The sequence below is a fragment of the Sitodiplosis mosellana genome, unplaced genomic scaffold (assembly GCF_009176505.1).
Source record: "Sitodiplosis mosellana isolate CC-2019 unplaced genomic scaffold, AAFC_SMos_1.0 Smas_scaffold_13, whole genome shotgun sequence".
NCBI lineage: Eukaryota > Metazoa > Arthropoda > Insecta > Diptera > Cecidomyiidae > Sitodiplosis > Sitodiplosis mosellana.
In genome coordinates this window covers 655,484-680,985 of record NW_022595255.1, presented here as the reverse complement: position 1 = coordinate 680,985, position 25,502 = coordinate 655,484, and the positions used below count along the sequence as shown (strand labels likewise).

General features: G+C 35.8%; 1 protein-coding gene across 3 annotated transcripts in view; it reads left to right on the top strand.

Annotated features, from left to right (window-relative positions):
* Positions 1-808: 808 nt before the first annotated feature.
* The window catches only part of LOC129567889 (uncharacterized), a 181,919-nt gene continuing 157,225 nt past the window's right edge, over positions 809-25,502 (top strand). The window contains exons 1-2 of one of the 3 annotated variants that reach the window (XM_055445253.1): positions 809-870; positions 6,934-7,744. The gene's annotated coding sequence lies outside the window, so the exon portion shown is untranslated. Of the gene's footprint in view, positions 1,646-6,933; positions 7,745-25,502 lie in introns of all 3 variants that reach the window. The other 2 variants (XM_055445252.1, XM_055445254.1) reach the window with 2 other exon arrangements.

Below are 25,502 nucleotides of genomic sequence, written 5' to 3'. Positions count from 1 at the left end.
CAGCAAAGCAGTGAATCTTCGGAAATATGACTTACGGGTGTAATAATTACGCTCCAGTTACGCCCAACATTGATATACACACGTACAAAAGGATTGAAAAGCAAGTGTTGGGCCTTAGCAAGTAGTAAAACATTCATTTGTAATGCATCATTTGTGAGTATCGATAAAAACGCTTTAAAATAGACAACCAAAACATTGGCAACACACATATGGCTATTCGAAATCGGAAGCACTTTAAAATCTAGTAAATGCTAAGCAAACATCCAGGCGGCTGAATAACAATACAAACGTATTGTGTACATCGTACATCGGTAAAAATTTTACTCAACATTTGATTACTGCTACGTTTGAGTGAAAATTGAGCGATTCTCATCTTCCCCAAGCTCGAGTGAATTCGCATTCATTCAACAAAACCGTTGAGTGTGTATGGGTTCCGTTGTCGTCTCACTGGAATTTTGTTATGATGCGTGTTCACTTTTTGGCGTGTGCCTCTCGAAATTCATTCAGAAGACAACAAATAAAAAGCGTAAATGAAGTACAATATTCTCACTCAAGCGGCGCCTTGCAACAATACGGGGACAGTCAGTCGGATTCGCAGTCAGAACAAGCGACAAAGGTTCACATACATTCATTCGTAGCATAAGACACATTCAACCAATGCTCACAGAACTTTTGACTCGCGCTCGTTCGCTATGAGGGCTATTGGGCTGATGTCACGTTTGTTGTGTGCGGTGCATGGATAATGCTCTTTGCACGGTCGTATTTTTGAATGGTTCGCATGTTTCACATTGCGTTAGTCTTTATCTAACGCTCAGTGAATACGGTTCGTTTTGTTCTTCGATCGAAGTTCAACACACACAATTCAATAGCGTGAGTAGATCGTATGTTTCTATTTACCTTGGATGCGAAAAAATTACTACGACAGAATTCAAAGACTCGAAGTGTTTTTTTTTTGTGTACTCTTCATGTTTGCATTTGTTTTCTTTCTACGAAATAAACTTTTTCTCGTGTCAATGAATGCAATGGACTGGTATGCGATTTAATGCTTGTTTTTCTGCACGCGGTTTTCTTCAATTCTTTTTTTTCGCTTTGTTGTTGTTGTTCATTCATTTTCGCTGAAGCTGTGAATTTCGTGCATTTGTGAATCGAACTGCTACAAAAGTGAATTCCTTTCGTGTTCAGTAGACTAGATAGAAATATATAATTGGAAGAAGTGAGACAGCAACACAAAAAAAAAACCAGTGAAACCATTCGCGGTGCATGAATCATTTGAGCGAGAGGGTTAAAACCAATTCTACGAAGTCAAAAACAAGTTGAGAATCGGTCGACCCAAACCGAACAGTTGAATGTGTTTGTGTGCGAGTTCTCGAGACTCGAATTTTGAGACTTTGAGATTTATCGATTTCGTTTGTGTTAATCGAATAAAACAAGCCATTGAATATGTGAATTGGCAATTGTTCTAGATTTATGTGTAAAGACTAATACCACACATCGTGTGTGACAACAACGTGAGCTCGAAAAATTTGTTCGAATCTATTTTGGAGTGAAAATACCAATTTTGGAGGTTTCTGGTTTGTTCACCGCTCTCGGTTTCGGTCGTGTTATATGCCTGCGTAACCTGCAAAAGACACTGCTATTTTTTTGAGTAGGTTCTATTTCTTCTTTTTTTCAATCAAATCAGAGTAAAACTTTTAGAATTATTTGGCATTAAGAGGGACAAAATTGAGAGTACGTCAGCGCATATTTATATCCGAACATTGACGCCGCACACTCAACGTTTAATTTCAATTTTTATTTTAAATTATTCAGTGTGTGTGTTTTTCGGTTTCGATTTTCATTTTATGACATTCATTTACTCGTAATATCTTTTTTTTTTATCGTTTGATTATTCGTTCAATTATTGCTTAGGCAAAAAATGAAACAGAAGAAGAAGAAAAGTGAAAAAAAAATTATAGCGAATTACATCGCAAATCATTGTCAATGCCAAAACTGCTCACTCACTCAATTTGTGGCCGATTTTTTTCGTTGTTTCGCTGTTGTCGGTTGTCGTTGTCCCCGCGTTTCAAATCGAGTACTGTGATTTATTGGCAATTTTTATGAGTTTCGTAGACAACTCGAACCGAATACATGCATGTTTATTTGTCGTTGTTGTCGTCTGCCGCATGCGAGACCAGATATTAATCATCGCAGAAGAATAATAGCCGCGCAAACCGAAATAAAAGAAAGACAAACAAACTAAAGTTTTGCCAGACGAATCGTTGATGAGTGTGAGGCGAGTGCGTAAATGTATTGAATTGATAACAAAATCGAAACTGTCTTGAGCGAAAATCGAGCGAAGAGCTGACACTGCGAGAATCGAATAAAATCGATGCTATTAAACTGAGAATGGAGTAAAACGAGCGCAAAAAAAAATACAGAACGGCACCGATACGCTTCATATTGCACAAGAATGAATGGTGACAAATTGAAATTAACCGCGAAATCAGCGCCGATAATGAAATCAATATACATTTTCAAATGGATTGCTTTTAAAACATTTTTTTTTCATCGTTCAATCTAGATGTTGGAACATCAACGCGAGCAAATGGCTCAATAAATCACATGGTGTGTTGTCATTTAAGTGCTTCGAATTAAATCGAAATGTGACATTTATTCTCCCGTTACTTGCTCAATTTTCGCATTCTCACGATGATCACGACGCTTCTCATGAGCATCTTAGCTCACATTTTAGTTGAATTTGATGCTTAAATGAATGACTGTTTTTTGAGCGGTTTTACATTTCGTTTTGCTATATTTTTTGCGGCAACCAGCATCCGTAACAAGCATCAAAAATAGATGTGCAAATGTAAACAAATGCGCTGCATAGTTTCAACCCGAAGAAAATGATGATGGGAAACAACACACATGGAAAGTAGTTTGGCGCACGCTTTCTCGAATTCAAGTGTTACAAATAGAATTTTATAAATAAATCATAAAACTAAGGCATCGAACGATAAGCGGTGTGCAACGAATAAAAATGCCGTTCTCCCTTGTGCCATGCTGTTTCGATGCGTTGTTTGTTTTGACTTGAAGTATGTATTGGCTATAAGTTGAACAGAGAGTTTCGTTCCTCGTATGAAGTAAATCACTACAAAAACACCGGATGATAAAGAGGAATAGCGAGCGAAAAAAAAAGTGATGCTTTATTCATTAGTTCATCTCGTTGCGAGAGTTGATTCACTAATGACGAGAGGCCATAGATATTGAAATCTTCTGTGAAGAGTTTTAAATGAACACACCGAACTAAGCCGATTAATTGGTATTTGTCCGCCGATTTGCTCTGAAACCGGTTTGCATTGCCCTCAATGGATTGTTATTTTTCCTATACTCAGTCTATGCGAATTTTTTTATACGGTATATCGAGAGTCGAGAGATATATCACGATGTTTTTATTTTGGTATAGCTATTGTATATCATGCGGTTCGATGTAGGCTGTCTTTTTTTATTTATATCAACCGATGCAGTGATTTGTGTTGTTTTATTGCGAATAAAGTTATTTGCTTTTCTGATGACCATATTTAAGGTTTATGGACCTTTCTTTCTGGTTTATCAGCCCGATTCCGGAATATGCATTAGCATTTCAAGTTTAAATTTTCATTATATTAAAAGAACATCTTGAAAATCTATTTAAAACCGCGCTTTTTTGCACTCATTTGCGTCTAACTTCATTAATGATTCCAACATACTGACTGAAAATGGGTAATCAACTGACAATGAGCCACAGATTGTGACTCAACAAATAATTTAGTTGCTATGTACAGGCTTGCCACACGATTTTGAAAAAAAAATAGTCGAAAAAGCAAAAAAAAAATTTGAAATAGCAAAAAAAGCTGAAAGCGAAGAAAAGTGCAAATATCTATACAAACCGTTATTAAAATCGTTCCTAAGGTCAAACAATAAACATATATTCGTTTCTTTTCGTTTTTTATTGATGAATAATAAGAAAACAGTGCATGCCAATGATCTATATCAATATTAATATCATTTGTTTATAAACATAAACGATGTTCGACACTGCAAAAAATGACGGGTCATTATTTCTTTGAAAAATAACCACTTATTAAGGCGGACTTCTGTCTTTTAGCTCTTGACAGATTATCGATTTCGATTTGAATTGCTTGTAGTTCTTCGCGTTGTTTTTTTGCATTGTCGAACATAGCTTGTGCGGTTGTCATTGTTTCAAAGTTTTTTGTTTTTAATCCAGTAGATAACATATTTTCTGCAGCACTAGTTATCTCATCAATACTCGATTTCTTATCATCAAATCGTTTCTTTGCTTCGTTGATTGGCATCATTGATGGCTTGAATCAGCTTTGAAACGATAATTTTCGCTGTGGCAGTGCCCAAATAAAATGTTTGCAGGTGACGCGTTACTGCTCGCTGTAAACTATTAGAAAAATAGCGAATGCGGATTTGTAGTTCTTTCTTGTTTGCACTGTTTACAGTTTCATCGAACAGCAGTGTGAAGTACAACTGCCTATTGATATCCTTAATCACTTTCTTGTAGAAATACGGCCCGAGCGCGAAGTTCAAAATATAGGTTGCCTTTGTTCGATTCAATGTAAGCGATTTAAGTATTTCTGAGTCACTGATTGCGAATTTTAACACAGATCCCAAATTATCGAATGCATTTAGCGAACAGTTGTTTGATAAACCGTTGAGTAGAATTAATAATTCCGCTCTTGTTGTTTGTTCTTTCGGTGCAAGCATTTTCCATTTCGTTGCTTCCAAACTGCTACTTGTCGATTGATTCGACGCGACATCAAAATCCAACTTTTGTTGCAATTCATTGAATTTCGTTTTCATTTGATTCTTATGTTTAACCGTGCCCATGTGTTGTTCTAATGCAGCAAATCCTTTGCTCTGAACGTGAACTGTTGCCGGGCATACCAAACACGTTACCTCAACTTCACTGTGACGAGAAAAAATACTTTTAAGTTCGATATTTTTGCCTTCGAATTCCACTGATCGCTTTAGCCATTCTTGGCTGAATTTAGTTCCTTTGGCACTCATTGCTGAAAGACGACTGAATTCAATCATATGATAATTGAAATAATTTCGCGCAATTGTCTTCAATTCGAAACGTTACTTATAATGACAAACCAAGCAAAATAATTCTTTGCTGAGTTAGCAAAAAAGCCAACCAATATATACATTGATTATCGTATGTTTCAACGAAGTATATCAACAATAAACAAAACGAATTTTATCGTCAGTAAATTCAACAGCTGTATTTGTTTGATTTCCCAGAGATTTCGATGATTCATGTTGATCATATTGCATTTCAATACCGTTAATTCTTTATTTTCATCATAAATTTCAAAATAGCTGAAAATAGCAAATTTTTCGTGAAATAGCTGAAAATAGCTACGGTTTTTAAAATAGTCGAAAATAGCTAAAATAGCTAACGTGTGGCAAGCCTGTATGTACAAACAGATTACAGCTGCTGCGGCTGATGTTGTTGAAACAATAGCAGCGTCTGGTCTCTGGTGCAAAAGAATATTTGTGTGAGTTTGGACACGCATAAATCATGGCGATATACATTTTGAGGTCAAACTATAACTCATCAACACACAAACCCATATATATTCGATGAGGAAACTACTTGAGAGAGCGAAAAAAGGGGTTTCATTTTAATATGCTAGTTTTTTTTCCTTATGATGAATCGGATTCACGCAATAATTCAATATAATACCATTGGTAACGTTCGCATTAGCGCTGGAATTAATATGTGTCTTCCTAGAAACCCTCGCACACAGCAACAACGACACACACTCATCGAAACAAAACAAAAAACGCCAAATTCGAAAACTGCGACGTAATTTTAACGCTATATAAACGCTCACGAATAGTAACCAACACGCGAAGAATACTCGTCGGATAAATAAAGAGTCGGATGTATCTTCCTCCTTTCGGTTGTTCTAATGAAATACGTATATCATATGGACACACACAGAGACAGTCGCGCACACATTTTTCTAGGTAGAAACAAAAACAGACATATATCAAAAACTAGAGACCTAAACAAATCGACCGGCATTTGACGACGGTAACATCGTACTCTAGCAACACCGCAATTTTAAATGCAAAAACCGTGTAAATAAACAAATGCCTTAAAACAAAATTTAAAGCAGCAATAAAAAGGAAGATTCGATTCAATCGCAGACAACATAAAAAAAGCGCGTGGAAAAAAAGAGATCCGGAACAAAAACTCTTTCATTAGTTAACGTGCTGGGAGAGGGATTGTAAAAAAAGCGAACACAAAGAGCGGCGGCGAATCAAAAAAAAATCGCGATGGTTCATAAAAACAGCGATAATCATCATGTATGAGCGCATTTTCAATACAATAAAATAAATAAATCATGTGCGTGTGTATTGGGTCGTCGCTTTGGATGGTCTTATAGAGGCGCTTCAATTCCGAACTGAACGAAAATTGCTTGAATGCCTTCTCCTATCCGCGCATTTGGAATATTTATTAATGAGAGAGTTCAATTTGAAATTGGAGCGAATGAATCTCGAATGTGCGTTATTTTGCGTGTCTGCTGATTTGTTTTTCTTCGTCGCACTCCCTGTTACTCATGCTTCACACTTCCCTTTTACATTCTGTCTCTGGTGCGTTTGTTGTTGTTGTGGTTTTTTTTCTGCGGCACGACACTCGAACGGCATCTCAGACACACATTCTTCGATAGGGAAGCGCTAAATGAGTGTATATGTGAGTGAATAACGCTTATTAAATGAAAACCGATAAAATATATGGATGTCGTGAAAGATGCGTCTAAATTTCATTGATGTCAAAGGATCAGAGCAAAGAACCGACATACACAAATTCTCTCAGATACCACACGAATAAAAGCATTTTTCTTTCGTCTTACTCTTTTCTTTTTTTCATTTCAGGGGCATATCATCCGTACATTGGGAGCACACACAGTGAGTGTTTTGCTTAGAAAAACCGCTGTGCCGAGACTACATAAAAACCGATCGACCTTGTGAATTCAGTGAACAGACTATTAGCAACGAGTGATTGTTTATGCTGTTGAAAATTATAATTATGAGTGAAGTAAAAAGCGTTCATTAGATCTTCAGAGATTCATTGATACTTTGCACCAAAAACCGAATATTCAGATAAAATACACGCAGTTTACAGTGTTGTTCCGCAAAATGAACTAAGCAGAGCTCATCAAAAGAATATAAACATAATTAATTTGACAGCATCAGACGCTGGGTAAATGTACAAGAAATTTGGTTCATCCCAGAATATAAACGGAACGTTGTGTATGACAAGCGTGTAACCGAACGTGTATCCAAAAAGTATATCCGAGAGAAAGGAAGGAAAAAAGTGATGAAAGAGATTATAAACACCGAAAAATTAGAAGAGACGCGTCGTGGATAATGAAAACCGTATAAAAATAACGAAGCAAAAGCAACAGAAAAAAAATCGTGAGAATAAATTAAGTGACGATTTTGTTGTGTCATCATTTAGATTTATTGCTCAAATTAAAACTGAGAGAAAGAGGAATAAATAAAAACAGGAAAAAAGAATATAAGTCGCCGCTCTGTTTACCCGTCACAAACAATATACATTATATTACAGCAAGTGAAACAGTGAATGTATTGTCGGTGTGGATAGAGAGAAACAGACACTCAACTCAGTCGTCAACGGTGTATTAAATAAACGAATTTTCCACCAAATCGCCGGGAGGAAACGGTTAGCATTCCATTTTTTTGCTTACCTTTATAAATATTCGTGTTTATATTTTCATTTCGAATTAAGGACCGATTATTATCAACTTACCCAAGGTTTGACATGGGAAATTTGTGGTTGTAACAATTGTGTTTTATCGGATTAGATGGATTTCAGTGATATTGTCACTTTTATACCGTCCAGTGCATTCGAGATATAAAAAAAGAACAAATCGGAACACTTTTTCATTAGCCCTCCTCAAAGTGCGCATTGTTGTTCATTTTATGCCACATAATAGTTATAAAATGATCAAGCAATTGTGTGGATTTAACGGGTATTTAAAACAGGTTGCGCCCGATGCATCTGAATGAAAATATATAACAACGACGAACAATGCACATCAAATACACAATGAATCTGGTTAACCAATTGGTTTTGCATTTTTAATTGTATTTGATAATAATGTTATTGGCAGCGGCGTAACTAGGAATTTCTTTCGGGGGGGGGTTTTCGTTTTTGCACAAGTATTAGAAATAAATGCAGGGACGATTTCCTGTGGATATTCAAAGTAGTGATTTTTTAGATCTATTAACAATCAACTTAGAGCATAGAGAACATATTCTTTATTTTGGATTTCCAGCCGAAGTATTCAAAAGAGTTTATCATCCCATGTGGAAATATATTGACAGACTGCTTAAATCGGATGAAACTTGAAAGTGATTCAATTCACAGATAGTTAACCCTCTAATGCATACAACCGCCTCTAGACGGGCAACATTTGAACACCTGTAGAACGTGAACCGTACATCGGATCACATTGCTTAATAGTCATTTTTATTCGTCAAGGTATCCTCTATAATCTTGTCTTTGCACTATTAGTCTACATCAAATGGTTGTTGAGTTATAAACTAGAATGTCCATAAAAACAAAAATTTGACAAAATAAATTATTTCATTTTTTTCACTTTTAAACAATGGATTTGATTGTTCTCTGATTTATGTCAATCGCATTTCCTGACTAAACCATGAGGAATCTAGGATTATGAATATTTTTTTAAATATCGATGGCCAAAAATCAACCAAGTACCAGTACTCCCAGCCCTGGGAAAAATTAATGCATTAGAGGGTTAAATTCACTTTTGGAATCTTGTATGAAAAATAGTCGGCTTTAGTCGTTTTATTTCGAACATATTGACTGAAGAATAACTATCAGGCGACTACAGCCGTCTATTTCGTTTGAGATAATCATTTTTAATTAGCTAAAATGTCCAAAATTAAGCGATCGACTGCTCAGGCGATACAACTTTATATAATATTGTTCGTATGGCGAGCGAAGCGAGCCGAAATTTTTGATATTGAATATCCTGAAACTCAATTTTCCCTTTATTTATTGTAAAAAAAATTTTGGGATGATTTGATTTCGGGGGGGGGGTTTGAACCCCAAAACTCCCCCTAATTACGCCACTGGTTATTGGCATAAACAGTTTTGTCATCGGGTTTTCGCGTGAATGGAATTTGTTTTCTGTTCAACGCCATTTCATTGTTTACATTCAATGTGAAATATCTAGTGAATAAAAAAAAATTGGGGGTGGTTTTTTGGTTAAAAATGTAAAATCAGCTAATGATTTATTTATCATAATTCAATTTATGAGCATCACTTGTTCCAAGCAATATCGATTACGGTGATTAAAATTGTCGACCAAATTTATGTTTATTATGATTCAAATTGAATTGTTGCCATGGAAACAGCACGAAAATGTATTGCTGAACTTTCGATCGCATTGTAAAGTATCACAATGTAAATGTGATAAAATTAAGTTTGAAAACTATGAATTTGAAACAACTACAAACTACAAATGGGTTTCTTCGATACCGACATGACAACGTTCGTTATGTTGTGCTTGAAAACTTGATAAATGGATTTCGATCGATATGAATAAATTATTAAGTGGTGTTCACTAATGTGTAACACAACATTCTCGAAAATTTCAAGAAGCGTACTCAATAGAACTTCGGCATGACGTATTCCATTAGAAAGCACTCGCACGAAATCAGATGAAACTGATTGTTAAAGTGAATAGCATTCACTGAATGCCAAACAACTCCATTCATTATTTTCTGCTTAACTATAAAAAAAATATTCTTGATAAAGCTTTGTCTTTGACTTGTTTGTATTCCGTGAAAATGAAATGCATTTTGAATCACTTTGAAAAGTGATTGGTTTTCGGTTACTCTGTTAAAAACCATTGTAGCATCGAAGTTCTCGAAGATAGTAATTGATGCTAGAATGAATGAAGTTTGAAAATCGATAGCATTACCATTTGCTAGGAATTCCATGATAAAGAGTTCCGAGAATTAGTTAACTGAACAGAAATCATTATCCCCGAGTTCATCTCAATCGAATGTGAAAGCTAGAAAATTAATGATTAAAATTCCTATTTACAAAGGAACCATCACACAAAAGGTATCGTTTGTGTGCACTAATTGTATTAGCATTAAAGTTCGTTTACACAATAGACAAAGACGTTGATTTGTCAAGTTTTAAACCGAAAGATTCGTAAGACAATGGATAATTCACTATAGATCTTGTTGAGATACATCACAATTTCACCATTTTCGGTGCCTTTAATATACGGGAGTCCTTCTGTGCTTTTGGTTTCAATGCAAATTCCAAGCTTTTGCAAACGTTCATTGCTTGCACAAATTATTGGAAGAATTTAATCTGCGTTGCATCAGAGAGACAAGGAGTGAGAGTGAGAGAGAGTGAGAAAGAGCTCTTTTTGACAAAACTTTTCTGCTGTTGGGTTCCATCGAACGGTGTAATTCATGTGAATCATTTAATTGATAGCCCCATTCCAAACATGCAGTGTGTGTGTGTGCATCAAAGTCTCTTGATGGAATATTTGATTTCGAATGCAAACTCAATCATCTAATGAATTAAAATGTTATTTATTTTTCGCAAATGGAAATGTAGCATCACAAATGATGACACATTAACACCGACAAAATAAACACAAATTAACAACCGTTGAGGATGTAGAATTGGCACGATGAGAGAGAGAGAGAGAGAGAGAGAGAGAGAGAGAGAGAGAGAGAGAGAGAGAGAGAGAGGAGAGCACCCCATTAGGCAAATGCATTCGTTATTAATTAAATGTACTAGATTGATATGTTTATGGCAATATTTCGAGATGAGTGAATCGATTTTATGACGATATTAGTGCAAGCACTGGCTCAGTTGAATGCACAGTCGAAAAATGGCAATGCATTGAGACATAAATTCAAGTTCGTCTAATTTAATTAAATTTAATGGATATTGACTGTGAAGCAGGCGAAAATTCCATAGAATTCGCAGTGAAAGAGACGAACTTTGAATGTGTGTTAGAATTTTAATGGAGTTTCGTGGAAATTCCAAAACATTATCTGCAAAATCTTTCGCTTGGTTTTTTTTTCGGCGATCGTGCATTTTAATACCAGCATAAAATCCGTTGGCTTTTGTGATTTGAAATGCAAACACATTATCAATTGGGATGCACATCAGTTTCAGGCAGGCCCCGCATTTCATAAGAACGCACAAAGCGAACGCTTCGTCGGTGCAACTGTTTGCACATTGCACTTGATCCAAACAGTTTTTTTGTCTCCCAAAACGATGAAGTCATATCGACAAAACAAGTTTGCCCAAAGTGTGTGCATAATAAATTGCTTTGCCGTGTGGTTTTCACTCGGTGCACACGCTGTTTCTCTCGATGTGTCTTTGGACGCGCTACCATTATGGAATAACACACACACACACACACTTGTTATCATATCGTTTCCGTTCCGGTATATTGACATTCGTATCACTTTACAACTCTTCCATTTCTAAATTCCATTCGAAAATTTTCATATCGTCACAGATATACCTTTACCACTCTCTCTATGTCCCCCTACCGTTTACTCGCTTGCTCTCCCGAATCAACATCGTTCAACGCAGATGACAAAGTCGTATCTCTCAAAAGCATTATTTTATTAGGAGCTATAAACACATACATCCTTTCTGTACTTCAGCAAGCCATCGTTTGCTTGGAAATTGGATTTGTTTCCTCTCACACGCGCAACCAAACAACAAAACCGTGCAGTAATTGCTCGTCTCTGCACAAACACACACACACACAAATACAAACGAATAACAAAAGTTACCCCAAATTGATGGCTTTTGTGAGCATAAATATGCAAGGATACGTACACACGTGCATTCGATATGGTGCTCCTTTGATAAATTGCTTTTCACCAACCGAGATCTTGATTTTCTCGGCGGGTTTGATGCTGGCTTTTCCATTTTAGTCATTCACTTTGTCTTTCTCTCTCTCTCCCTCTCTTTGTGCTTTCTCGCATTCTCTGCCTTGATGCTATGGCTTTTCGTTTTTGTCCATGTTCTGGAATCATTGGTATGCATTAGAGAACTTAGGTCATATTTTCAAATTATCGATTTGTGTGCATGTTAACCGATGATGTGACTTTCCATTTTTCTGCCTTTTTTTGTGTGTGTGGCCGCACGACCTCGAGCCGATTCGATGAGTTATAAAGTCCTGGTCAATTGTATTGACACCCAATCAATTTCAATTATGTCTTTTGTCTTGATAGGCCGGCCTCATTGAAATTCTAATGAGGTAGAAATGATTTCTCTCTTCTCTCTGCTTTCACATGCTTTCGAATTTCCCACGCATTGATTTACAATTTTGAACTTCGAAATGGTAAATGTCAAAGTTTGACATTGTCAAAAGACTTTTTGCTCTTGAATTCGTTGAAAGTTATTTATCGTTTCGATAAATGTGAGACTTATTAATGTATCGACTTTTTTCACATGAACTTTGTCACACTAGTCCAAATGGAATGATAATAATAATTAATGGAATCGATCGAATGAGTTTGAGTTCCACTCGAATAGTGTGATGCCTATTTTTAACAGAATTTATTTTTTTCAACATCCAATCCAATCTTAGTTCGCTCATATAACCAAATGGAAAATTACCGTGTGAGTATGACATAAATTGGCTTGACCTTGAGTTCATTTTCGTAAGAGCCAGACGGTTTTTTTTATTTTTTGGAAAGAATGAAAGTAAATTAGAATGATCTGGTGAATGGTGAACGGAATTTAACCAGAATGTCCTTCATATTTTCTTCATTTTGGGCGTCCACGAAACGCTCTAATGGAGAAAGAAAGAAAAAAAACGCCACGATATAAATAATTTGATTCGGTTACAGTGATCAAGTTCAATTCGAATTTCAAATTCCTATTAATCAGCCAAACGCGTGAACGACTTTCACGAATCCGCCGAATTAATTTACTGATACTTTTGGCGTGGAATTAATACAAATAACATGATTGGTTGGAACAAAATCGATGGAGTCACGGAAGTTGTACATTCAATATGATTTATCGTCGCTTTTGTTTATTATCATTGCATAATTTATTATGCGAGAAATTATACGGTTCGAATTACAACCGCTCGCCCAATCAAATGATAAACTCTTCCCAAATGAAATACGTTTGTTTTTCGTGCATTTGATAAGCTGTCAATGGCTCTCCACAATATCTCTGAATTGAAAGAGATATCGAAATGCTGTCGATTTGATTGCCAGCCAATATTTGTTGCAATTCAGATGGAGTATACACAGTCAGGAAATTAAGAGGGTTATACAGTATTATGTATAAAATCATTCAAATTCAATACAAAAGCCAATAAATTTAGTTCAAACTTCAATAAACATGGAAATTGATACTGCTATACTAAAAATGTGATTGTATTTCAATCGGAACTTTATCTATCCGATGCTATTATTGTTGTTTCTCTACATATGATTACATGCTTGTTTTGATTAATCAATGTAAGAGCAAAAGTGTTTATTTGCAAATAATGAAATGGAGATTGACATGTCGATTGAAATGACGAAAAGGATTCAATTCAATCCGATTTAATTGCCAAATACTGGCTGTGTTTGGTGAATACAATTTAGGATACAGAATATTAATTTTAGGGATACGATATTCGATGATTGATTGACTAGGAATACGTCTACTGTTTTGCCACTCTTCTAAATGGGCATTGGTATTTTCTTTGGAATACACACCCGAGTATTACATTGTTGGATCCTGGAAAAACCTTACAAGATCTGGAACATTCCTTTCGCACAAAAGCTCTTGATGAAAAATGAAATATTTTTAATTCGTACTAAATTTAAATACGATAGAAAATGATATAAATTCCAATTATAAACCGACACTAAATTATTCATCCAAGGGAAAATGCAAACAATTCTTTTTAATTAGATGGAAAGCATGTTAAATTCGAGGGCAAATGAATTTATGAAAATAATTTTTGGGGTGCGATTCACGCTGCGTTGACACAAATCGTTTACAGTTTTGGGCAACGCAATAAACCGCTAATATTCAAATAAACGCCGATAAAAAGCATGCTTCCAAAAATTAACAAGAGGCGTCATGAAAATTCATTTGTGCATGTCACCCACGGTCACTACGCGTTTTCCCCATCGACAGGCAAACAAAAATGAAAATATATGCACGGTAATAATCAGCAACAATATTAATTGTGTTGGAATCAACATTTAATATATTTATATTCGCTTCCAGTGTGGTTAGCACAAGATATGTTTATGCTACCGGCAACCAGTAAAATAAATGTTTGAAATGTGCATGTGTCTATGAGCATGTTGAAAATCGTGCGATGAATCTGATTTATTTGATACTCCCGAAATTCAATCTGAAAATGCTAATTTTTGGTTGTTTGCATTGCATGTGTACATGATATGTTTGCGTATGGATACAACCAAAAATCAACTCAATGGGAATTAATTGGTGGTGATATCGATATACATGGATCCAAAAACGAAGAGGAAAAGTTATATCTACCAAATAGAAACGCACACACACGTTTTCGCTCAATTATTTTGGATTTTGTTTGTTCCAACATTTAAACCTTGCAATAAAATCAGCGAACAGTCGATTCGAGTCATTTAATACGGAATTTATTGTGAAATGCCGATAAAATTTCCCCAAAATGTAACCAGCTTTTTTTCCGGCGGTGAGGTGGTTGCAAGTTTGAAATATTCACACAGCCGCTGAATATTTCAACAGTAAATAGTATCACAAATTTTGTGCGATGAACGAATCGTTTCGAATGCCAAGATAAATAATAGATGTTGAATAACATTGGCCAGAAGCTGATAAGCTCTTTGAACAACACCAACAACAACAACATAAAAAAAACGTCGCTGGTAATCGACGATTTGTAAATTCGGCAAGCGGTCGCCTGACTTTATTTGCAATTTCTGGGTGTTTTATTGCGCGAAAATTATTGATGTAAACAAACGCATAAAATTTGCGTGGTGAAATTCACGAGTTGCCATTGCAGAATTAAATGCACATTAAAGCACTTGGAACGTTCCGTTCCGTTCCGTTCCAAACCAATAAGCATTTATTTACTCGACATACAATTTACGACGACGAAACCAACAGCAATCAGCAACAACAAAAACGAAGTGAGAAAAAATACCGACTTTCGGGTATGTACACATAAAAAAAAGCTTATCGCCATTGACTTGTTCAAAAGATTCCGAATGAATCGTTTGATTTACGTGTCAAAAGCCTCACTCCGACACTTGAGCATGCTCAAAGGTCCGATACGTTTGTAGTGAATACGATAGATATGGTAGGTGCTCTATTGAATTTTGAATTTAAGGTGAAATGGAAAATACAAACCAGCATCAAATGCCATTGAAAATGTAAATACAATTGACAACGTGAAGACGACGGAAAAAACAAATCACAACCGACACAAAGGCTGATGTGCCCAAAACCGAATCAAAATATTTACCTGTTTAAAGTGAAGACCGAACCATTCAATGGGTAAAGGTTCAGTTGATGTATAATGGTTACGGACAAATCAAATCAAACACAGCCAACGCTCTCAGTTATCCTTTGGAACCGCCCAAATTAAAGTTTTCAAATCACTGAATGTGTCCGCAAACAAAGTCAACTTTTCAATTTTAATTTCGTTGAAATTGTTCGCGCATCGATCGAACGAGACTCCGTTCCCATCGATCAAATATTCTGGTTTCACAGCAGCGCACTAATTGTTGAAAATTGAACAGACTTTTTATTCCAATCCTTTTTTTATATGGATACGACCCTGGGTAGGATACCAACGTAATCCAATCTGTCTAGCCACTTTATTTTGTAACATTCTTTCGTCGGCCCAAAAAAATCTAGACACATTTTTGCCTCTGTACACCTGAAATGAAGTGCATTAGATTTTTGTCCAAACCCCAAACGATCCATTTCGTTCTATTCAACGATACCAAGTGGAATTTATACTGTGCTCTGTCGCCACATGAATAAAGAGCATGAAAGAAATGAAAATTTAGGTGATTGCTCGAACATAATTCGAAATTGTAGTTTGGCCGGCCTGAGTATGCGCTCTTCTTTTCGGAAGCGTAAATTTTGATTATGCCATAGTGTTAACAACATATGATTCGGAATTGTCGACTAATTCAAATTATCATGATATCATGGAGCTCATGCACCAGCCGACAGAGTTGTGTCGGTGTTTTTAACATGTAAAAGAGCACACATACACGAACAACAAATCATGCTATCATTAGCACTATCTCTATGCATGCTGGATGAGCACACAGCGTGTTCGTGTCTAACAAACTGGTTGCAAGTATATTACATTCAAAGCCTTGTCTTTGGCAGACATCCTGGCACCGGTTTCTCATTTTAAGACTTGACCGCATATTTAATAACAAGTTAATAATTGTAGTGTTTCCTCTCTTTTACTATGAATATAATAATAAATGGTGAAACACCACCAGAAAACATGGGCCAACAGCTTAACTCATTCAAACAGCGGTACCGAGATGCCAAAGATTGTGGTTGAATGCTTACGAATACCGGGTCAAGCAGGAAATGGAGCGGAATCTGTTGAATAAAGTATGCTGTTAATGAAATTAGTAATATCTCTTGAGAGAGCGAGCGAGTCAGGTTGAAGAAAGGTATTCGAATCCATTCTCGCCCTCAATTTATTTAATTAGATTGAAGTTTGAAAACTTCATTAGCTCCATTGTTGTGCATCATGTTCTTGTTGATATATATATTCTTGTTGGCATTTGTTTTGTTGATGATGGTATGAAAAATGTTTTTAAGTGAATTCGCAAGCGAAATTGTGTCCTATCAAATATACAGTGAATTGGTCTTCAATTTTAACAATGATGTGACGTAAATGGTGTTGATGAGATTTTGATTTGAAAATAATATCCGGTCGTAAATACACGCCAAAAAATTGATGAGCACCACTATATAGACGAAATGGTAATGACTAATATGCCATGAATTGCTGCGTCCACAACCAAGAACCATCGATAAGTCCCGAGTTCGAGTGCTAATCGAGATACGCTGTTGTTATCTACGCCTTTTTTTCTCTGTTCCATTTTATTGTTTATTCGCGTTTAATCATTGCCGCTTTATTATCACATTATGAACCTGTCAAATGTGCTCTACAACAACCATTAAAGATCGATAAAATACACACCATTTCATACCCCATGTACGTACACACCAAATATAGTAAGCTAGTCGTTGTGTCAATAAAACTTAATTGTTTTTGCTGTCATAAAAAGTACTAACTACAACCAGAGACAGGAAGAGAGAGAGAGAGAGACAAAGAGAGCAAAAAACAAGATATTTGCAGGATTATGTTTGTGTGAGAACATTCGTATTTGAGGAGTACAGAAGTTGCAATTGATTTCGGTGTTGTTTTCCAATTTTGAACAAACGGAATGTTAACAATATTGAATTTCCATCTGACTTTCACTCTAAATCCTTTGTGCACTGACTAATGACAACATAAGTGGCTTTATAATATTCACAATGATGTATCGAAATCAATGGAATTGATCTCTGTGTATCGAAAATGATTGATTTCTTTGAAAAAAGACAGTGATCAATATATCACTGGTAGGAGTTTATTTCAAGGCTTGGTTTATTCGCGTAAAACCAAAAATTAACAATGAAAAAGTGTGAATTCGCATTTGTGCGCAACGATTGGCATGGCGTGTCCCAAAATGGAAAAAATCCGATTACCATATTTCCTCCAAATAGTTTATTCAATTAGATGGATGACTTGGTGAGTGCAGCTTCATTCAATGTGGAAGAGCCAACGAATCGAAATGGGTTCGTGTACCAAATTGCATAGTTTATTGAATGTTATCAAACAAATCAGTAGATTTTAGATGTGAATGTTTCTTTTAGTAGTCATGCTAGTGATTGCGATCCATTCATTCACCACGCCCGACGACTTCAATTCAATTCAATTCGAATCCGTTCGTCGATTTGCTTTGCTTTGTTTTGCCTTCCCGAAACGATTCACAGGGTATCAGCGAATGGAAAATACATCAGCCAACAGAGACACACACAGACAGTGAGCATTAGTTCTCCATTCGTAAAGTAAATATTGCATCGTTATAACGGATTTCCATCTTTCATCTTGCGTCGTGCATTTGTCTCTCGCCTTGAGTGTATGTGAGTGTGTGTGCAAATATAGTTAGAGACGATGACGACGGGTGGGTGCGCCGTTTCGATTGTAAAATACGATACATTTCTGTGAGAAACACTGAGGAATCGTAATTTCTTTTGATATATTTATTTAGCAAATACAATTTGCATATTTGATTCAAGCGACGACCGAAGCACAACGGGCAAACGAACAAATATGATATTATTCGCTCGCACACAGCGTCGTCATCATCGTTGTTGTTATCATTTGAAAAATTTACTTTGATTTTGCAATTGCTTGCACACATACTATTAATGATTTGAATTGAATCATTTCGAATGGGATATGTTGAAAAATTTATGGCATCGCTTGTGTCAGCCATTAGAAAAGTAGCAGACATTTTACGACGATTATGATTTATTGCCGGATCATAATGACTAAAACTTTTCGCTAATAAATTAAAAGCGAATGGGATAAAGTGTTTGGAAAGTTTACCGAAATAATCAGCATTTTGGTGTGCGTGATCGTCCGCATCTGCATTATCCGGTTCGAAGCACATCACCATACACTACCATCATCATCCATGCGATCGAAGTTTAATTTGATTTTGTGGTACTTGATTCAATTTATTTTCATTGAGCATCGCCGCAACTGCTCCATTTCGCACATCATCTCACCATCGTCGTCGTCGTCAGTTCAGTCAGTCAGTAGCATCAAAATTCACACAGTAAACGCACCAGAAGCTGTACTTTGACACCCAATGGAGTGTTTGCATTTCGGTAGTAGGACCCTAGTGAACTGATATTGCTGTTGCCGGAATTATTATCGCATTGATTGTCTTGCCTTTGTGGTTTATTTGTTATTTGATATTCGACAATTATGAAGAGATTAATTTCGCATGCCGCTTTAGCAAGTTTTAACGAGATACCGCTTTTAATGCCAACGATAAAGGTCATTGCGGTGTATGTTTATTAATTGACTTATTTGCATCACACAATCATTATTATTGTTGATGGTTTTGATGATATTACTGTATTCATTGACAAACAACTGAGCGAATTAACATGTTTTATTGCCTTCTCGAAATCATTAACCAGTATTCAATGGGTATCTGATTTATTAGATGTGTAAACAAAGGATAATTGCTACATGGAGACGTCATTATTATGACTAGTGATTACGATACGAATTTATGCTGTACTTGATTCAATTTCAATTTTCAATCGCTGCTTGATTTGCTCGGTGCGCTAAATCTAACATTACCTGTTAATGAGCTCATTCACAATGAAATCGTCCATTCAAAATGTACGCAATTTCGAACAAAGCACAACCGAAAATTATCATTTTTTCGCCGTCTTTTTAGAATGAATGAATGCGAAAAAATTGGGTTATTGTACTTACGCAAACAATTGAACGCAATGTTGTTGTGAAGAGATCTTGTGCCAAATTTTGGTCATAAGTTGAAACCTTTAATTAAATGCAAAAAGAAACGGACGATGCAAAAAGAAACCAAAAACCGAAGAAAAAAAATAGGATATCAAAATTGCAAATGCTGCATAACTCGGTTTCAGCCACCACTCAATTAGAATATGCTTGCTGTTACAACACCTCTCTGAATTGCGCAGAAAAAACAAACAGCAGCAGCACAACCAGAATCCTCCATTCTACTTGAACTTTGCGCTCGTACACTCAATATAACAAGGGTCAGAGAGGAAAAAGCGTCGAACAAATTAATTATGCATGCATGTATTCCGCAGTGAACAGAATGAGAAGCAAACTTTATGGAAATTCATGTGCTACCTTTTAAAAATCATCGCTGCTGTGTTTTTTTTTGTTCATTGTCTTCTTCGCAAACGTTTTTGACTGCGGATCATTTTGTGAACAAGTAAAGTATTGAGATCAGCAGAAAAAAAGCAATGAGACCCTTAAATCGTAATATACGTAAATTGTTAATCCGAAAATTCTGATTATGTATTTGAGTTTTAAAAAGAAGGAGAAAAAAAAATCGTTTGGATATTTTTTTCTTATTTCAAATTATTTGCCTTTCAGACTACGCAAGAGACTAGATTAAATTATCACCAGATCTCGAGATACAATGATTTCATTTCACTGGTTTTATTTGCAAGCCGCTTAAAATTTGTGTTTACCTTCGCCTCATCCAAAAAGTCATTGTTACATGTGTTAGACTGATTCGTTCGTTCCAATTGCGGTTCGGCTTCATTTCAAGTCCACTGTGTAATACACAGTGTGTATGTATGTGTTTTTCTCTTTTCGATTCAAACAATCAGCATATCAACGTTTGCATAATTGAACATATTGTTCGAAGTCAATTTTCCCTCTCTCTCTCCGTCCAAGGTGTGTGTGTATGAGTACAGCTGAAGAACAAAGACGAAACAAGAAGATATGTGACATCGTGTTCATTTCAATTGAGAAAAAAGCGACATGAGAATAGTGTGGGATTTAATGATGATATTTCCACCTCAAAAAGTCGTGATTGTTCGCCTTCTATTTGGCACTTATGTTAGCTGACGATGCAATGTATTTACAAGCATTAAATATTGAACAGATTCTGTGTGTGTTTTTTTCCGTGTCAAACGTTATCGTCGTCTCACTGGCAATCATCTCTTGGCAGCGAATATCGATTTGATACAATAAATGCAACATCTGTTCCATTTCGCATATATACATAAGCGAAACACTGTTGTTAGGTGGTAGAGATAAGGGAAACGGTTCGAAAGATAGCTATGACAATAGAGATGTTTGCCAATTTACATTGTCGTTGTTGTCGATGCAATTCGGATTTTATCCATAGTTTAGTATGTTAGATATCGAATGAAATTAACATATATATTTCTTTATTGAGTTGTCCGTTCGGATTTCGATGATGCAAATTCCAGCTTGAAATGAATTCTAATAAGACAGTAAATAGAGTCGTCGTCGTCGTTGTTGGTGTCGTCGATTTCGATTTCAACGGAAGACGACGCATTGAATTTCTGTGCATATTGAATGGAAACGACTTCCGAATAATAAACTTCATTCCACCACATACTTTGTGTGGAAATTCCTGAAGTGCGGTTGGTGTTAAGTCACATCATTCTCCGTCTTGAATAAATGATTGAAATAAACAACTTTATTTACACTTCCTCAACAGCTAAATCACATTCCATGTGAAGCGGGAGAGAAAAAATCTAATTTTTACTTCAGTGTCCACAAGAGAGAAAAAATTAATTGATTCCCATTTTATTGAAGAGCTCCACGGCATTTGAATGGTCGAACGCATCAAATTGAATAATGGGATTTTTTTATCTCTCTCTCCCTTTCGCACGTCAATTTGGTCAAGAGACCAAAATGAGAGAGATTAGGTTTTTAAAACGGCGCCATTTGATAAATGTACTGAAATCGTTTCAATTGGTTCGTTGAGCAATGTACACACAACTAGAGCCAGACCATGCAAAAAGCATTGAATGCATACAGATTAAATGGTATTTTATGTGTGTCATTCCGAATGGAAGCGTGTCGCTTTCATTTTTTATGACGCATAAATAAAATATCAAGTTGAAAATTGTTAAATCACCAAATGAATGGGTGTATTTTCTCTCGCTCGGTCTCCGCTGAAAGCATTTGAGTCGCAATAAAAGCAAAATAAATCGAATCTGGAAAAAAGTGGTACAGATTTCCCATTGGAATCGCTTTTAATCCATTAAATAAGTATTAAATTAACGCTTTTACATTATGTTCTTAATTGTATTCATTGGTCGCTGATGACCGAGAAGGTATTTTTTGCCATTCACACAAACGCATTTTTATTGACTCATTGACGAAACGTGACAAAAACAGTAGCGCTTATTGATTGTGGGATCCTTTTATGGTGCGAAATGATAAAACTGGTCGCATGAGGAAAAAAAATCAGAATTTCAGAAACTCTGGTGTTTAAGCACGAACACAGTGTTTGTTTTATCTCTATATCGAAAAGTTGAGCATTTGACACGATTGAATTGGGTTATTGGTTTGTTTGTCTATTCGATCTAGCTAATTTTTTTTTGCTGGGGGCATCCTACACCACTTCACAGAAGAACGCATAGCAAAGTTTTTGTGGATTTTTCTTGGTATGTAAGGGAGAAAGAAAAAAAAGAAGCCAATAGCCCACATGTCTTTGAGAATATTTTATCTCAAAAACTTGGTGCTAAATGTCAAATCCAAGGGTTGGCGAAATATTTGTGCCAAACTTTATCATGTTTAACGATTTTATCGTCGGTCGACCCGGAATTTTCTTACAAACCGACAAGTCACAAAATACCCCCAACAAGAGATATTTGATTACCATAAAAGTTTGGCCTTTTATGTCATCAAAATCAAATTGCGACGTGGGATGGAAAAAGAGAGGGAGTGAAGAGGAAGAGAAAATTTAATTATCTTTGTTCGTGCATAATTTTAAAAAAATTAGGACTAAAATATGAGAACCATCTACTCAAACATAAACTTTACGCTCCGGAAGAAGGAAAAACTCTTCAATTGTGTGGGCGCGTCAATTTCGTGGATAGTATCAACTTGATGATCAGAATGGAATATTATTAATTGAAAAATGCACTGGAGAAAAGGGAATCGTTTTATGCTGAGAGGATGATGTTTGCATAGGCCATGAAATCCTCTGGGAATTATTTTAATATATAAATATAAGTTTTAATTTTTCGTAAAATTTTCGCTCAATTTTTTAATGAACGAACCGAAAAAAAATAAAGAAATTTGCTTAACATTGCAAACAAAGCTTTTACTGTTAAGCCTCTCAGATGGGGGGGAATCCGGGGAATTTCCCCGAAAATCAACATCGTTCCTGACCGGTGGCGTACAAAGCAAATGTGCCGCCCGACGCAGATGCTGTGCCGCCCGACGCAGATGCCCAAAATGTCGCCCCAAAAATTACCTTTATTACTAAAATACAAAATTTTTGCTCGCTTCGCTCGCAATTTTGCCGCCCCACGGCAAGTGCCGCCCGACGCAATTGCGTCGTTCGCGTCGTACTTTGCACGCCACCGTTCCTGACGAGATTTCACGATTCCCCGAAAATAAATATTTGCGCAAAAAATGTGTTATGAATATTTTAATTGTTTATATCAAACAGCATACAGAAATGGAGCTAAAATTTCAATTTGTTTCTATTTCATACAAATATTTCAAGAGTGAATGCACAGAAAATCTGTGAATATTGTGAAAATGAGACAGCCTCCAATTGATAAATTGTGATAGAATGTGAACACAAGTTGCAAAACTGTGTTCTTCTCGATATAGTTCAGATTTTTTTTTCACAATTTTTCGATTTTTGAATACATTTGTTCAATTGTTTTACATAACTACAAATGTATATGCGTTTCTAATTACACACTTTTTGGAAATTTTGATAAAACAAACGTATATTTTCTTCAACAACAAAAGTTGAACCATAACCATAGTTGGCGTAAAAAAACTTCAAATATTCACGCCGATAGTTTTTTTGTTCAGTGGTATCAAAATATGAGAAATGAATGAAAACAAATCGAAATTTTACCCCCGTTTCTAATTAGTTGTCCACGGCTGTATACTTCAAAATATCATTCTTCTGGGATTTATTTCGCTAATAACTACAAAAATAGTTGTTTTAAAAAAGACACATTCCCCGATTTTGAACTGAATTCCCCGAAAATTTTCCCGATTAGCGATTTTCTCGCCTGATACTCTTACTTTTACTGCATCATTTTAAAAAAAAGTGCTTACTTCTGCATTTATAACCTGAAAACCTGATGATGTTCATGCAAAATCTGCGCTTGTTTGTTTGTATTCATCATGGCATTTCCGTTTTGCATACACATTACACACGGCCCCGATTTCGGATTTATTCAAATGGGGCTGGGTTTGTACGAGAGATAGAGAAGGAACGGGAGATCTGAAATGCGAAACATTCCTCTCCAGCGAAAACAACTCCATAAACATTTGTAAAAGAATGGTAAAGTAAACGAGTGTGGCCTTGTATCTGCCAACACCATAACATTCAGTAAACGAACGTTTTATTTAGCACAGCTTATTTGCATCCACATAATCGATATTGTCGACTAAGCAGTAAGCACTTTGGATATATATACATATAAAATGCCATATGAATGTGTATTTTCTTCTTTTCTCCACGGTCTTCTTTTTTGCTTTGGCAAAAAGAAAACAATGTTAGGCAAACGAAGAATTGAGGATGCTACACAATTAGAGACAAGGACAGAGACAGAGAGATAGAAACAGAGAATGGTAGAATAAAAGCTTCTGTTTTTTAATTAAATTATATCATTCTGTCGACACGATTTCATAGCGCAAGCCAACACAAATTGTAATATTTAAATTGACTTAATGCATGCCATCTACAGATTGTATTCGAATAACGTGTGTATTTACGTTTTATCGCTCTCTCTTCCTCCCAGTTTGTCTCTTTCTGCACTAACGCGCATTATGTATGCCATCGGAATTTGTTGTCTTTTCGTCGTTTTATTCATTGTCGCGAAACAATCAAGTCAAAACAATACAGAAAAAAATTTAAATATTTTATTTTCACATTTATAGTCCTTTTGCCATTTACGTCACACATATTCGTTGTGTGTTTCCCATTCATGAGATTGTAGCCTATTTTTAGCATGGATTTTCTTTCAGTACATTTTGGATGACAATCCAACCGTAAAGTCTTTGCTCGTAAGTTGAAATGGAACGCAGATTTCTAGATATACAAGATACAAGACACGAGATACTTTAGAAGTTAAAAAATGCATATTTTATTCAAATGAATGGTTTGGAGCGAAAATGTGATACAGAAAAGTTGAGCGGAAAAATGTCAAATGAAAAGGGATAGCTATATAGTTCACTATAGTTCACTATACAGTTTACTATATAGTTACTCCTTTTCCGCTCATTCATCATCGACATTTTTCCGCTCAAATTTGCTGTATTACATTTTCGCTCCAAACCATTCAAATACACAGACTGAAGAGAGAGAGCGAAAAAAATGCATCAAAAGCCAATGTCGAATCTTATGCAAAAACCTCTTTTTTGTCCTTGTCTCTTTCTTCAGCTCGCGAAAATATATACCATTATTTCTTGAAGCGACCAAATCGAACGTAAGAAATTCACATATATCTCAAAGTTATGAGTGCTGTGTGATGATTACTGATGTCGAAGTTCCATTGCATTAGGAGTTTTATAGTAGAACTTTGCAGCGATTACTTC